The sequence below is a fragment of the Delphinus delphis genome, chromosome 11 (genome assembly GCF_949987515.2).
Source record: "Delphinus delphis chromosome 11, mDelDel1.2, whole genome shotgun sequence".
NCBI classification, from domain to species: Eukaryota; Metazoa; Chordata; class Mammalia; order Artiodactyla; family Delphinidae; genus Delphinus; species Delphinus delphis.
In genome coordinates, this window is record NC_082693.1 from 81,545,212 (window position 1) to 81,562,014 (window position 16,803).

Below are 16,803 nucleotides of genomic sequence, written 5' to 3' on the forward strand. Positions count from 1 at the left end.
AAAAACTTCCCAGAAGAATCATGAGCCAAGTAAATGATTGCTATTTTAAATTACTAAGATTTGGGGAGGTTTGTTATGCAGCAAAAGCCAACTGATGCATTTTCCAATCAAAGAGTTCTACCTGCTACAACCATGTTACGGTAGTTCTTTTATATCTCTCTACCCATCTTTAGAACATACTAGTTTTGTGATAGCTTAATGAGCATGTAAGTAGGTACTCAACAACTATTCCCTAAATAAGTGCTTGAAATGAATAGGGGAACTAAAGAGACAATGTCGTAGTCCACTGAACTGATTCCAGTGCTGAATATTTTAGGCATCAAGGAAGAAGTCCCAAGAAAATGAGTGTCTACTCGTACACTTATTGACTATTTGCAGCCTCCTTTTGGGAAATGTCTGTTCAAATATTTTGCCACCTCCTCCGCACTTTTTTTTTGGCAGGAGGAATTGTTTGTCTCATTGAGTTGTGAGAATTCTTTCTATATTCTAGATACAAGTCTTCCCTCAGATATAAGGATTGTGAATATTTTCTTTCATTCTTGGGCTTGCCTTTCTCCTTTTCTTAATGGTGTCTCTTGAATAGCAAATTTTATAATTTTGATGAAGTCTAATTTATCAATATTTTAAATGGTTCATGATTTTTGTTTCATCTTAGAAATTTTTACTTAGCTTGAGATCACAAAGATTATCTCCTGTACTTTTTACTGGAAATGTTAATGTCAAATTAAAATTTGTATTTGGTGTGAAATAAAGGTCAGGGTTCTTTCTTTCTATTTTCTCTCTTCTTCCTTTCCTTCCTTCCTTCCTTTCTTCTTCTTCTTTTTTTTTTTTTTATATATATGGGTGCCCAACCATTCCAGCATAATTTGTTGACAAGACCATCCTTTCCTCATTGAATTACCTTGGCATCTTTGTTGAAGGTCAGTTGACCATATAAGTGTGGGGCTATTTCTGGATGCTCTATTCTGTCCCATTGATCTATATGTCTATGCTTATGCCAATACCACACTGTCTTGATTCTGTAGCTTTAGAATAAGTCTTGAATCAGGTAGTGTAAATCTTCCAAGATGGTTTTTCTCTTTCAAAATTGATTTGGTTCTTCTAGTAGTAGTTCTATAAAAATTTTAGAAATAGCTTTTTAATTTCTTAAAAAAAAAAAAAATCCCTGCTGGGATTTTCACACAGACTACAATGCAACTACAGTTCAATTAGGGGAAAATTGATATCTCAACAACTGAGCCTTCCAATCCACAGAATAATATATCCTACTACTTATTTAGATCCCCTTTACTTTCTTTCAGCAATGTTTTCTAGTTTTAAGAATACAGATTTTGTATAACTTTCATTAAATGTATTCTTAAGTGTTTTTATGCTATTGTAAATGGAAATAGTTGCTGGTATATAGACATAGAATTAACTTGTTCAGTTTTGATTTTGTATTTCTAAAGGAATTTGTATAATTTATTTCAGTTGTCAAATTTACTGGCATGAAGTCATCATAATATTCCCTTATAATCCTTTTAATATCTGTAAGATCTATAGTAATGTCCCTCCTTTCGTTCCTAATGTTGGTAATTTGTTTCTTCTCCCATTTTTTCTTGATCAGTTTAGCTAGATGATTTCAACTGCATTAATCTTATCAAAGAAACAGCTTTTGGCTTTATTGACTTTCTTTACTGCTTTTATGGTTTCTATTTCTTTGGTTTCAATTGTTATCTTTATTATTTCCTCCCGTCTACTTGCTTTGAGTGTAATTTATTCTTCTTTTGTAGTATCTTAAAGTGGAACTTAGTTTATTGATTTGAGACCTTTCTTATTTTCTAATATAAGCAGGTAAAGCTATAAGTTTCCCTTTACATGCTGATTTAGCTGTACCCTACAAATTTTGATATGATTTTTTTCATTTTTATTCAGTTCAAAATATTTTCTAAGGCCTCTTGTTATTTGTCTTTGATCTAAGAGTTATTTAGAAGTATATGTTTCATTTCCAAGTATTTTGGGATTTTCCAGAAAAAAAAATCACATGATCTTATCAAGAGATGCAGAAAAAGCATTTGATAAAATCCGTCACCTATTCAATCAAAACTCTCAGTAAACTGTGAATACAGGGGAACTTCTTAATAAACTTAATAAAGAATATATACAAAAAGCTTAGAGCTAATGTCACACTAAATGGTGAGAAATTCAAAGCTTTTACATTAAAATCAGATACAAGGAAAGGATGTTCCCTCTCACCATTCCTTTTCAGCAACATACTGAAAGTTTTAGCTAATGCAGTAAGAGAAGAAAAGGAAACAAAATGTATACAGATTGTGAAGGAAGAAATAAAACTCTCTTTGTTCACAGATGACATGATCATCTATGTAGAAAACTCAAAAGAATCAACAAGAACAACAACAACAAAGCACTCCTGGAATTAATAAGTGATTATAGCAAGGTTGCAAGGTATAAGGTTAGCATACAAAAATCAGTTGCTTTCCTATATATCACCAATGAACATGTAGAATTTGAAATTAGAAACATAATACCATTTACATCAGCACGCCCCAAAGTAAATTACTTAGGTATAAATTTAACAAAATATGTACAAGAACGGTATGAGGAAAAGTATAAGACTCTGACGAACAAAACCAAAGAAGAAATAAATAAATGGAGAGATGTTCCATGCTGATAGATAGCAAGACTCAATATTGTCAATATGTCAGTTTTCCCCAATTTGATCTATAGCTTCAATGCAATCCCAATCCCAGAAAGTTATTTTGTGGATATTGACAAACTAATTCTAAAGTTTATCTGAAGAGACAAAAGACCCAGAAGAGTTAATACAATATTAAAGGAGAAGAACAAAGTTGGAGAACTGACGCAACCTATTTCAAGACTTACTGTAAAGCTATAATAGTCAAGACAGTGTGATACTGGTGAAAGAATAGATAAAGATATCAATGTAACAGAACAGAGAGCCCAGAAATAGGCCCACATAAATACAGCGAACTGAGTTTTTACAAAAGAGCAAAGGCAGTATAATAGAGCAAAGAAAGTCCCTTAAACAAATGGTGCTGGAAAAACTGGGCATCCATATGCAAAAAAAAAAAAAAATCTAGACACAGACTTTACACCCTTCACAAAAATTAACTCAAACTGGATCACACAGCTAAACGTAAAATGCAAAACTATAAACCTTCTAGAATGTGACATAAGAGAAAACCTAGATAACATTGGGTATGCTGGTGGCTTTTTAGATATAACACCGAAGGTATGATTGGTGAAGGAAATAACTGATAAGCTGGACTTCATTAAAATTAAAAAACTTCTGCTCTGTGAAAGACAATGTCAAGAGAATGGGAAGACAAACCACAAATGGGGAGAGAATACCTGCAAAAGACACATTGATAAAGGGCTGTTATCCAAAATTTACAAAGAACACTTAAGATTCAATAATAAGAAAACAAACAACCCAATTAAAGAATAGGCCAAAGGCCTTAACAAACCCTCACCAAAGAAGATAAACAGATACAAATACGCATATGAAAAGATGCTCCATATCATATGTCATCAGGGAAATGTTAATTAAAACAAAATGAGATACTACTACATAACTATTAGAATGGACAGAATCCAGAACACTGACAACACAAAATGCTGGCAAGCGTGTGGAGCATCAGGAACTCTCATTCATTGCTCCGGGGAGTGCAAAATGGTACAGCCGCTCTGACAGACAATTCGGCAGTTTCCTACAAAACTGAACATCCTCTTCCCATACAATCCAGCAGTTTTGCTCTTTGGTGTTTCAATTCCAAAGTAGTTGAAAACTTAGGTCCACACAAAAACCTGCACATGGATGTTTATAGCATCTTTATTCATAATTGCCACAACTTGGAAGCAATCAAGATGTCCTTCAGTAGGTGAATGGATAAATAAACTTTAATATATCTAGACAATGGAATATTATTCAGCACTAAAAATAAAGGAGCTATCAAAAGACATGGAGGAGATTTAAATGCATATTACTAAGTGAAAGAAGCCAACCTGAAAAGGTTACATACTGTATGAGTCCAACTATAAAATATTCTAGAAAAGGCAAAACTATGGAGACAATACAAAGATCAGTGGTTGCCAGGGGTTGGATTGGGGAGGCATGAATAGACAGAGCACAGAGGATTTTTAGGGCAGCGAAAATATTCTGTATGATACTATAATGGTAGATACTTGTCGTTATATATTTGTCCAAACTCAGAATGTACAGTATCAAGAGTGGACCCTAATGTAAACTACGGATTTTGAGTGATTATGATGTGTCAATGTAGGTTCATCAGTTGTAACAACTATACCACTTTGTGACGGATGTTGATCACGTGGTGGGTGCGTGAGTCAGGGCCGGGGGTATATGGGAAATCTCTAATACCTTCCCCTCAATTTTGCTGTGACCCTAAAACTGCTCTAAGAAAAGTCTTATTTTTTTGAAATTCTTTCTTCAATTTTTTTTTTTTTTTTTTTTTGTGGATGCCCCAAAAGGCCAAAAGCAAAATGGGTAGAAAATATCTCATTCCAAAATAAGATGTTACACTCCTCACAGAACTTACAGATGAGGTGGTCAGACACGGGTTTCGCAACTCCCAGCACACACCTACCTTAGGGGTATATTGTTGAAAATGAGAAGGGTGAACTACTAGACTCCCGGGGGCTGAGAGAATCACAAGCAGCCAGCAGAGGAGATGCACTGCCTGTGTCACGGACGTTCAGATGGATGTTCTCTGAGGAACCTACAAAAGTGCCCCATGAGAGAGGAAGATCTATCCTGACAGGAAAGACTAAATTCTCTGTGATCCAGTGTTCACTCTTTGGGCTTTAGATTGTTTGACCAAATGGAGAAAACTCAGTTCAAGTCAGTGAATGGAGGATTGGTGATTTCTTTCATTAACGTGATCTTTTCCCTTTAGGACTTTGCTGCCACTGGTTTTTAAATCTTCTCTGGGTTTTGTTTGCCTTTTATTTCTTAGTCTGCTTTTCTGCAGTGGAGGCAAATATTTTCCTCCCTAATGATCGTATTCTTCTCGCATGAAATTTATTCTCGGTAGTCAGCTAATAAAAATCCATTCAGCATTTCTCTTTGTTACTATTAATTTATTTATTTTGGATTGTTTGGTTGATGTTATTTTAAAATCCCTTGGCACTTACCACCCCATATATGTTCTATTAAACAGATATTTAAAATCTCTTATTAAGAAGTGTTCATAAATAGAGGATGTACATGTCTCTCCTAAATATCAGTTGTTATATATATTCTGATTATCCCATTATGTTTGCTTTCACCTCTCTCAGTAGGGAATTAGAAACTAAAATGTGTTTGGGCTGAAAAGGACTGGTGCTCTGTGGAGTGATTAGAAAGTTCAGTGGTTTGGATGTCTAGGGTGGGAAGGTGGGAAGCAGAACTGATGTTCAGCCAGGACACACTGGTCCCAGTCTTAAAGTCCTGAAATCCTCCATTCTTGTTATAACAAACAGGCACTGCCCCAAGACCCACATTGCCTGGCACCTTGTTTCCCCGGGACTTCCCCACAACCCAGCGGCTAAAGGGTTAAGCCTGGCACACCCGGGGTCCCTGTTTAGGGGTGCATGTGCGGTATTGGCTGTTCAATATTATGAACATCATTAACCCTTATGAAAGGGATTACTACTTGGTTGGCATTCCTAAGAGAATCCCGGAAAACTGCTTATAATAAATAATAGGGGTTAACCTCTATTGAGAACTGTTCTAAAGGCTTTATACCTATTAACTTGTTCGACACCCTCAACAACCCTATGCTGTAGCTATTATTATTGCCCCATTTTGCAGATGAGGAACTGAGGCCCAGGTCATACAATGAATACGTGGTGCAGTTTGGAATTTGAATTCAGGCTGACCCCAGAACCAGTGCTCTTTTCTAAGTCTCCTCTTGGATCTGACCTTCCATGATTCTCTGAGCAATACACATTTATTTGCCCATTGACCGTGGGCAAAATAAAGAAAAATAAGACATAATCCAGTCTTTTGCATAGTTTATCATCTAGTGAATTTGGTCAAGCTCCTCTTCTCCTGTTCTGGACAACACAAGTCCCACACAAATTCCTTTCCATGTCAGAGAAACTATTTAATGAACAAACTCCAGAGGAAATAGTTTTTACATAAGACTCTTGTTTAATGGTGTTCATTGCAGATTAGAAAGGTGATACTTTCATATGTTGCTTTCTAGGAGATGGGAAATAGTTTTTTTTTTTTTTTTTTTTTGGCTGTGTTGGGTCTTCGTTGCTGCACGCGGGCTTTCTCTAGTTGCAGCGAGCGAGGGCTGCTCTTCATTGCGGTGCACGGGCTTCTCATTGCAGTGGCTTCTCTTGTTGTGGAGCACGGGCTCTAGGCGCACGGGCTTCAGTAGTTGTGGTGCATGGGCTTAGTTGCTCCGCAGCATGTGGGATCTTCCCGGACCAGGACTTGAACCCATGTCCCCTGCATTGGCAGGTGGATTCTTAACCACTGCGCCACCAGGGAAGTCCCAAATAGGAAATAGTTTTTTAATATAGAAATTTTTGCTTTTCACATTGAGATGGAAGTTATGGTAATTTTTTCACCAATATGAATTCAGAATAATTCAAATCCAAATGAATCTGAATATAAAACATTTTCACCCGTACAGTCATTGCAACACTCATAGTTTCAGGATGAGACACACACGTCTGTTTTCAGAAAGGAGTCATACGGCATTTGTATAACAAAATAAAGCATATTTCAGGTAAATATTATTGGATCCTCTAATAAATTTTCCTTGGTATAAATGCATAGGATTTAATAACAAGATAACATCCCCCCAAAGCAAATTCTATTTTATGCTAAATTCAGTTAAGTTGGCTGGAGAATGATTAGTGAAATATGTTATAAAAGGCATTCATACAAGGAAAGAATGCATGAAGCAGTCTCTAAACACATTTAACTGTGAGGGGCTAACTGCTTTGTATAATTTGAATGCATTTAATTTTGGAATTTTGAAAAACAAAAGTTGTCATTTCATTTTATCTACATTTATTTTTTGCAGGTGTAGCAAATTATAGCAGAGCTCCAAGGGAGCCCTTATTGTTATAGAAACGGATCTGTTATGTAGCTATAATGCTCCATTGTTGAAATTAGTTATTTTAAAACATTCAATTTGTTAAATCTTTAATAATGGATCACATTCTAAGTCAAGCTGATGGTGGTCATATGAAAACTAAATTAGTTTTCAGCTGCAGCAGTTTTAAAGAATGAGTATTTGCAGAGTAGTTACTAAACTAAAAACTTAAAATAAGTTATTAAAAATGTTAATCACCAAAACAATGTTAATCACAGAGAGGTGGCCACTTCCAGTGTCAAATGCAATATAATCACGTTCAGAGCAGTTAATAATACCTCAAATAGTTCAGGTTCAGAGCGTGCTGAAAAGTGAAGGACTAGTTTTCCTCAGTCTATCATCTGAAAAAGGCATTTTCCTGGAAAGATTTAGAATACAGCTTTCATCAAGGTTGTGACAGTTCATGTTTTACTCCTGAAGACATGGTGAATGAATAAAACATAAGAAAATCTGAATGACAAGCTTGTCTTTAAGAAATTTTACCGACAACAACACAAATCCTGTACCTCATCTTTCAAATGTCGTTTCCTCGGTGAAGTCATCTGTGAACACTGCGAAGAAAGACCCCTCTCGCTCCTTGCAAGGTGTCTTTACCACCCCGTGCTTCATCACAGTATCATAACTTTTTTTGGCCTGTTCTTCTCAAGAATGAGCCAGGGTGAGGCTACCCCTCCTGCTGCAGACCAGGAGACAGGGATGCTGCTTCAAGACCTCAGCCCCGCCTGACAGCGCAGGGCCTGAGCACAAGGGAAGGCTCTTGGCAAACCTGACAATGAAAGAATGAGGTGTATTTGTCCATGGATTCCCCAACCAAGCGGCCCAGGATTCTCAAGGACTTGGAGTGGTATTATATGGACAGAAGTTCAGGTGGCCTGAAGAGAGGTTAATTAATTAGACACTACTTTTAAGTTCCTGCTGATTAGAAAGAGCTGTCAAGAAGAAGTAAAGTGCAATTTGTAACACATTTTGATCGTCCTTCCTCATGACCCTACCTGAGCTAAAATGTGGAGGCAGAGGGAGAAGAAAGACTGGCACCTGGATTGCAGAAGACAACTTGCAGATGGACTTGGGTCTCAGCGGAGGCATGAAGGGGAAGCAAGGGAGCAGCTCCAGGCTCAGGCCCCAGGGCTGGCACAGGACTGGGCACCAGAGGTGGGACAGGCTGACAAGAGCACCCAGCCCAGAGTGTTGAGGAGTTGGATCCCTGCCACCCGGGCCCTGCCACTGTCCTGTGAGGTGGGCACAGCACTAACTAGCAACGGTGACCGCCACTTTAGAGATGGGGAAAATGAAGGGTCACACAGGGCATCTTGACTAAGGGTCACCTGCTGGTAGTTGGCTGACCCAGCAGGAATAAACTGTCAGATCACGCGATCTCACTACCCAGGGCGGCCTCGCCCTTCTCCCGGCCTGACTCCACCGACCACAAAGTGACATTTCATCCTAGAGCTTCGCCCATCGGTCCCCCGCTGCCGCCTCGCTGCCCTCCCAGAAGAGCCGGAGCGCGGGAAGGGAAGGGGAGGAGAGGGGACGGGAGGGGAGGAAGGTTGCAAGTGCGAAAACCTGACACCTGGGATAGGCCGGCGAGCACCAAGGACAGTGGCGGTGGCGAGAGGGGCGCTCGGAAACCTTGCTAAAGAAACGCCCTGTTTTGCCTGAGCCAGATTTCTCTGCCCTTCCTGTGCCTCCACCAGGGTGGGCACAGCCCACACGCGGTTAAATAGCCTTGACAGCATCGCCCCGCAATTCGTTGGGCACTGGAGTTTTCCAAGGCCGAGATACCCCGGTGACCAGGACAGTCAGCCCCGCGCCAGGAAGCCCCGAGGGCCCTCACCGTGTCTTCACGACTCTGCACTCGGGACTTGCAAAGCCTCGGGTGCGCCTGAACCCGAGGGGGCGTTAGGCGGCCTCCCCTTTTCTCTTGTCCCCATCCCCATGGATACTACTGGCTTCTTGGATCCCTTTCTCGTTCCCCATTTTCCAGACCCTGATTCAAAACAAAGGACTCTCACAATAGGATGGGTAGGCTTCCAGCGGGGGCGAGCAAGGGGCTCGGACATTCAGTCATTTCGACAAATAATGTTTGAGTTCGTGCCCTGATCGAGGCGCAGGGAAGTCAGAGGGGAATAGGACACTGATCACAGCCTCGTGGGGAGAGAGACGCACGAATAAAGGTGACAGGATGCTGCTGCTGCTGGGACAGGTATGAACTGTTGGGGTCAGAACTCGGTACTTAGCGGTCAAGGACGTCATTAATAAAAGTCCTCAAGGCAAAACTGCCACTCGCCCCTGGGCTTTGGCCTCGGAGGCAAAGTCTTCTCGAGACTGCCGCCTGGGCTGGGAACCGCACCCTATAGTCACAGGCGGCCGGACCCAGCCCCCCATCCCCAGGCACGCTCTCCAGGGGAACTTCCCTAGCAAGGGAGCTGAAGGCTCGAGGTCCCGGAAACCGTGGCGCGCTCTGGACTTCCCGATCCCGCGTCTGCCCGCGTCACCCCTCTCGCCCCCACCCCGAGGGCCACCCGGCTTGGCGTGGACTCAGCCGGGGTCCCGCCCGCCGCCGGCTGGCTGGGGCCGCAGCAGCCTCGCGCTTCCGCCCGGCCCCTCCCACCGCCTGTTTCGCCCCTCCTCTCTCCGGGTCGCGCGTCCTCCGGCGCAGGTTCAATCCCCGCCGGGACCTGGAGCGCCGCGGCCCGTTTGCGCCCTTGCTCCCCGCGCCCTGGCAGCGAGACCCGGCCCCGGGTGTCTGCGCGCCGCCGGAACCTCTCCGGGGCGGCCGCGGCGGGCTGACTGGGCGTGCTCGGGAGCTGGGAGGCCGGGCGCCGCGGGAGCCGAGCGCATGCCTTCGCGGGGCGGGACGCCCGCCGTCCAGGGGCGCCACGCGCAGGCGGCCGCTGTCGCCGACGCCCTGGCCAGCCTGGGCAGGACGCGGGCCAGGATGGCCTCCCTCACGGCATACGGTAACGGCGGGCGGTCGCGGGCTCTCGGGGCTCCTGGGGCGGGCAGACCCGGGAGCCGTCTGATCACCCTGGGAAACTTCGGGGCTCGGCTCCCGGGAGGGTCTGGAAGGGAGGGAGCCCGGCTGCAGCGCGCGCTGGCCTGCGGCTGGGGGACCGATGCCCTGTGCAATTGGAGGATGCCCGGAACCTGGGAAGGGGGGGTTTGTAGAAAGAGTCGGTGGAGTAAAATCGCCTAAAATTTAGGTGTTTTCGAGCTTCGGCACTCCAGTAAAATTCCGTTCGCTTCAGACCACCGAGGGGAAGGTATACGTGTGTTGAGTCCTTCCTAGCGGTGTGAGGCTTGGAGTTAGAACTGCGTTCAGTCCTTGCTTATCTTGTCCCTGACTGACCTTGGGCAAGTTATTTAAACTTTTCTGTTCTTGCATATCTCCATCTGTAAATCAGAGATGAGAACATCTCTCTGACAGATGCTATGGGGTTAAATTATATGCACCAAAATATGTTTTTAATACAAAAATAATCAGCTTGGAAATAAAAGTTGCATGGAAATAGAAGACATTCCTTTCCCCCCTTTTTTGTTAAAGAAATATATTTTTTAATGATTATTTTTAAGGCATTGTACAGTTCTGAAGGAAAATGAAATCACAGTGTGAAGGTTTCATACTCAGCTAGAAATCCCAGACACTTGGGAAGCCAACAAGCCTTTTTTTTATCAACATTTCTGCTTGCGTGGAAAAAAGCAATTCTCTTTAGTCCTTTATCAGAGATGCTGCCGAGACTGGGTTATAGGAGGCGGAAACTCAAGTAAGACCTCCCTCCCTTACCCTGGCTTGCAAGCAGTTGCTGTGATAACATCTAGTTTTGGCGTTTTAAACGCGGAGGTACTGAGCAATTGTTGGGGAATGTTCTGCGGGGACATCTCTGAGCCAGGGCTTGGTGGGAGGGAAATTGCTGCCCTTTGGCATGGAGGCTTCATTCTCCAGACCAGTGATGTCCCCTGCTCATTTTCCCAAGGTTAAAGGGGTCAGTCTCTATTTCTTGGGATTTAAACTGTGTAAAATGATCACTCAGGTGGCTCTGAGGGTTTGCAGTTGATGCTTGGGAACCTAACAAATTGTGAGCAGATTACAAATTGCATACTAGTGGCCTATTTTTTTTTTTTTTTTAACTCGGGGCATTTTCTGCTGGGATTTGGGTTGTTGCCCCTGCTGCACATTTAATACATAACGTTGTCATTCGTGGGTTACCATTTGGGGCTAATTCAACATCCTGACGGTTTTTTAGTCATATTCATTGGCAGAAACCTATTTTTACACCTTTTTCTATCAGGGGGATCTAACTTCTGGTTTTTACATGATGTTAGGTTTCACATGCCTTCCTGTGGATACCGTCAGTAAGAGGTTTACCTACTAATCAGTTCCATAAATTTCTAGACGCTTTAAAAGCTTAATTGGGCACCCAGGTGGAGAAAATGAAGTCAGAAGAAGTGAATTGTTTTGGAAAAGCAAGTATATTTCAGTAATTAAAGGAAAAAAGGTGGCAGATCATTTTTTTTGGCAACTAAGAATTAACATGGGTTTCTCTTTAGAACCTTAAAGGGAACTGAGACAGATTTAAGTAAATATCTCAATTAGAATTTGTGCTATTTTAAATCTATTTTGACACACTCTTCTCCCTCCCCCATCCCTAAAGTGGTGAATACACTTGGCCGCTAAATGCACATTAGTTTCTTGGTCTGTAGCGATGTGACCCAAGACACGACAAGGTAAATGAGTCCATCAGGGTTTTCAACCTGGTGAAAACAAAACCAAGCACATTCAATATATTCCTCATCCACTGGATGCTGAGATTATTTTCTGTTGAGAGTTTGGTCCAGCTCTGGAACCTTCATCTCTCTGAAAATCTAACTGCTTTAAAAAAAGTCCCCTTTCAATTCTGTTGGATTTGGGTTTAGATATCATGATGGGGGATGATCTAGGTTTCTTGCCTGGAATTTAGAGGGTTCAATTTTTATATTCATTTGACTGATTTAATGAATGCCTCAGTCCTGTCTTTAGCACAGGGGCTGCCAAGAGAATGAACAGTTACAGTGTAGACCGTGTGTTTTAGGTTCCTAAGAAGAGAGAGAAATTTGGCTTATGTATGCATTTCATTAGCAGCAGCCTCCGGTTAAACCTCATTAGCTTCCCATCCAAATATGCATTTTTTGATCCTATGTTGGAACTTGTTTTTTCTGTATTTTGGCATGAACTTTTACTTTCGGGCAACCATCTAGACATGTATCCTCTGGAAATGTGGAATGAGATTAGGATAATCGATAACTGTGATATGTCCTCTAATAAATATATGTTCAATGGATGATGCACTTTTAAAAAATTCTGGATTTTAAATGTCTCAGCCTTTCATACTCACTATTCATCTTTCTTTCCTTGTCCTTTACATGGTTTAGGTTCTTAAACGCTTTTAGCTCATTATGTAACCACGTGCATGAGACCAAGGAGGGTGACAAGAGAGAAGGGACCGGGACTTGATTCATTCTTGGCCGTGCAAAAGAAGGCACAGGGGGCTGTGTCCCAGGCTGCACCAGGAAGGGACTTGTGGTTGGACCTGCCGGCCTGGCATCGAGCTGTCAGCGTGGGGTCTGAGGAGCTTATGGGGCACAGTGGGGGCTCCTTCAGATAAGGAAGTCCTCTCTGAGGAAATATTTGAGGGAAGGGCTAAATGAAGGAGAGGAACAAGCCATGTCATTATGAGGGGAAAGCGCATTCCTGGCAAAGGGAACAGTAAGTACAAAGGCCCTGGGACAGGAATGAGCTTGCCACGTTCAAGGCTAGCTGGAAGGTCAGTGTGGCGAGAGCAGAGAGAGCAAGTAGAAGACGAAGGAGATGCAGTCAGAGCCAGTTTTGTTGTTGTAACTATTGTCGCCTCATTTCCCTCCTGCCTCTTAAAAGGCTTCTTCTTTGTGGACTCCTGCAACTGTTTATGTTGGTGTTTGCCTGCGTTCTGTCCTTGGCTTTATAATCTCACTCTCAAACATTTGGATGACATTGATTAGACATCTACTAAATAAGAGACAATGGCCCTGAGGGCAAAGTCAGTCCCTTAGCAGGAGGCCTGTAAACTGGGGTGACAAAGTTGGAAGCAGAAGTGTGGGCTATGCTGGGACACAAACAATAACAACAGCACTTTATGCGGATTAGCTCATTTAAATCTCGCAACCATCTTTTTTTTTTTTTAATTTATTTTATTTATTTTTGGCTGCATTGGGTCTTCGTTGCTGTGCGTAGGCTTTCTCTAGTTGCAGCGAGCAGGGGCTACTCTTCGTTGTGGTGCGCGGGCTTCTCACTGCGGTGGCTTCTCTTGTTGCAGAGCACGGGCTCTAGGCACGTGGGCTTCAGTAGTTGTGGCACACGGTCTCAGTAGTTGTGGCTTGCGGGCTCTAGAGCACAGGCTCAGTAGTTGTGGCACACGGGCTTAGTTGCTCCACGGCACGTAGGATCTTCCTGGGCCAGGGCCCGAGCCCGTGTCCCCTGCACTGGCAGGCAGATTCTCAACCACTGCGCCACTAGGGAAGCCCCTCGCAACCATCTTTAAGAAACTAGTCCAATGTTAGCCCTGTATTCACTTGAAGAGCTTGAGGCCCAGATAGGTTGAAGAATTTACTTAGTCTCACCTAATGAGTGGGGCGCCTGAAGGCAGGTTGCAGAGTTTGGCTGAAGAACCTGGGGCTAGGGGCAGTTAGGAAGAGGAGAAAATGTGCTCGTTCATGCAGACGTTCACCACGTAAGGGCAGCTGTGTGGGTAATCCCAAGGAGAAGGCATGGCTTGAGCAAAGGCTAAAGGGCAGTGGATGACCAGGACTTCTGACTGGAAGGGGGTATAGGAGGGGGGTGTAATGAGAGCCAAGCCTAACCATGCAACACAGAATGGAGCGAAGCTAAGAGATGAGCCTAGGACATAGCTTCCTCACCTGTCATTTTGTCTTTATTCAGGTGACTCCCGAATAAACAGAAATCACCAACTCAGAACTTCTTTCTTGTATGTGCTGTGCTTGTCTACCCAGCTGTCTGCTAGACTTCTTTACCTGTATACTCCTCTGACATTGCAAACTCATTGTGTCCAAAACAGAATTCCTCTCCCATACCTGTGTCCTATAGAATCACTCCAGCTACTGAGCTCCAGCTACTGGACCATGGAGTACCAGAATAAATGAGATCTCACTCTTTCTCTCAGGATAGCACAGTCAGCTGGAGGAAATAGGCTCCTAAAGAGATTTATAATGCAGTGCTGCGGGAGAGGGGATGGGGGGAGCGAGGGATAGGTCAGGAAGAGTTACCTGGAGGAGACGATGTGAAAAGGCCAATTGGGAGAAGAAGGACATTCCAGGGAGGGGCAACAGCACGAACAAAGATGAAGGGGATAGATGGCAGGGGGCATAAGGCAGCTTCCGGCAGCATGGTGTTGGTGGAGCATGACATCCAAGACAGGAGACACTGGCCGGGCCAGCATGCTCTATGCAGTCACCTAGACTAGAATCCTGGAGTCGTCTCTGAGTCCTCCCTTACCAGAATATACTAACAGTGACCTTGGGCAAACCAATTCACCTCCTGTGCCTCAATTTTCTTATCTGTAAAATGGGGTCACTCTGAGGTTTAAATGCAACAGTACTTGTAAGAGCATATGAGAGACACATAGTGAGTACTCGGTAAGCATAGCTATTACTGTCAACTGCCTCTCCCAGCCCGTATACTCTCAACTACCAAGTCCCATTGGTTCTTCTTCCTTAAAGTCTTTCTACTCTGGTTTCTCCTCTCCCTGCCCCCTCCTCTTATGCTGGTGGAGGCCACCGTCACTGCCAATTTTGACTGCGGCAGCTGTCTCTCTGACTCCCAGCTGTCTCTCTGCCTCTTTCCCCGCCTCTCTGATCCCAGTTGCAGATCTGATCCTGTTATTCCTCTGCTTAAAACTCTCCAAGGGCTCCCCTCTGCTTACAGGTCAAAGTCTAACCTCCCTAGGTTGGCAAACAAGGCCCTTCAGAAGCTGACCATCCTTCTTTCCTGCTGCCCTCGGCCCCAGCATCCTACCTTTTAGGGAGGGAGGTGGCTGGGGGTGGCTGATTGCACCTGGTTTTCTCAGGTGTCTGAACCTTGGCCCATGCTCTGAAACACAGCCCCTTCCTCCTTTATGAGGCTCGCTCCCCCTCTCCTTTGACCTCCCCATCCTACTGGGCTCCTCTCTTGGAACCTTTCAGGGTACTCCTCTCCCCAACAGCTTTCCATTTTGTACTGTAATGAGGACTCCTCTCTGTGGGTTGTAAAATCCCAAAGGCCAAGGACTACATCTTTATATTCCTTGTGCTTAGCCCAGCACCTGGCATATACTGGGTGAGCAGTCCTTGGCTGTCTGATCGACTGAAGGACTGAATGGACTCTCGCAAGGGGCGGTACACCACACACACATTTTTAAAACTTCATTTTCCTATTGCAAATAAGCAATAGAACTTTTACCCTTCAGAAAATAAGAATGGACAAAAGAGCAAAAGTGTCCACACTGCGTGGTGAAATCAGATGTATGCTAACGGGCTGGAAGTTATGCTTTAGCTGCAGAATAGATCCAAGGAGCTGTTTGAGGACTTCTCTTGTTTTTGCCCTCTACCACCTGGCATGCTTGTCATTATGCAATCCAGACACTCATGGTCAACATTGATTTAGGATCCTTTTTGATTAAGAAGCTGCAGCAAAGTCTACACAGATTAGTTTTTGACCTTCAGCCCTTCACACTTTAAAAGTTTCTTTCTGGGGCAAAATTAAAATTTTATTTTGATCCTGTGAAGGAGCACTTTAATCTTTTCCTTTAAAACATGATGTTCTTTGTAATAGGCGTGTGGATTTTTCTGTTAGAACTTAGTCCTAGGCAAACAGTCCGTAGCTACCAAGGAAGTTTCTAGAACAATTCAACATATGTTTTGTGAGTGCTTACTATGTGTCAGGTACTGTTGTGGGTTCTGGAAGTAAAAACAAAATTAAAAACTGTTCTCATGAATCTTACATTGTAACGAAGAGGCATGGATCTTTACCTTCCGGAAAAAATGAAAAAGAATGTGGGATTTTCAACACTGAATCAAATAGGTACAAGGAGGAAAGAAAGGAAAGGAAAGGCTTTTCTCTAATTAGGGTTCCTGCAAGGTCTTTTGGCCACTGTGCCTGCAAGGGTGGAATCAAAGGGAAGCTGAGATAATGAGTATCAGGCCCAGTGTTTAAAATGCAGGAATGGTGACTATAGTATTTGAAAGCTTACTAGAGTCTTTGGCAAACATTTATTGTGCTTTTTATGCATTAGGCAGAGCTAGGCACTGTGGACAGAAGGTGAATAAGGGATGGCCCTGCCCTCCAGGGGTTTGGGTCTAGCTCAGATCCAGTGGGAGACGCAGAGGAGGGAACAACTCCTCGTATTATCACAGCTGGTCCCTGCCCTGCTTGTCTCCTAATGCTGCTGCAGAGTTACATGAAAGAGCAAAGGTGAAAATGTTATGAAAACCTAGAAAGTCCTAGAGCAATGTAGTACACAGCACTGTGGTGTGTTTATTGTCATTACTGTAGGGAAAGCTCTGTGGAGTGACGCACACTCTCTACACTTTGATTAATTCATCAACACCTTAGGGGAGACCTTCCAAGGCACCAGTTCCCACCTGGTGCCAGCCTGCATCT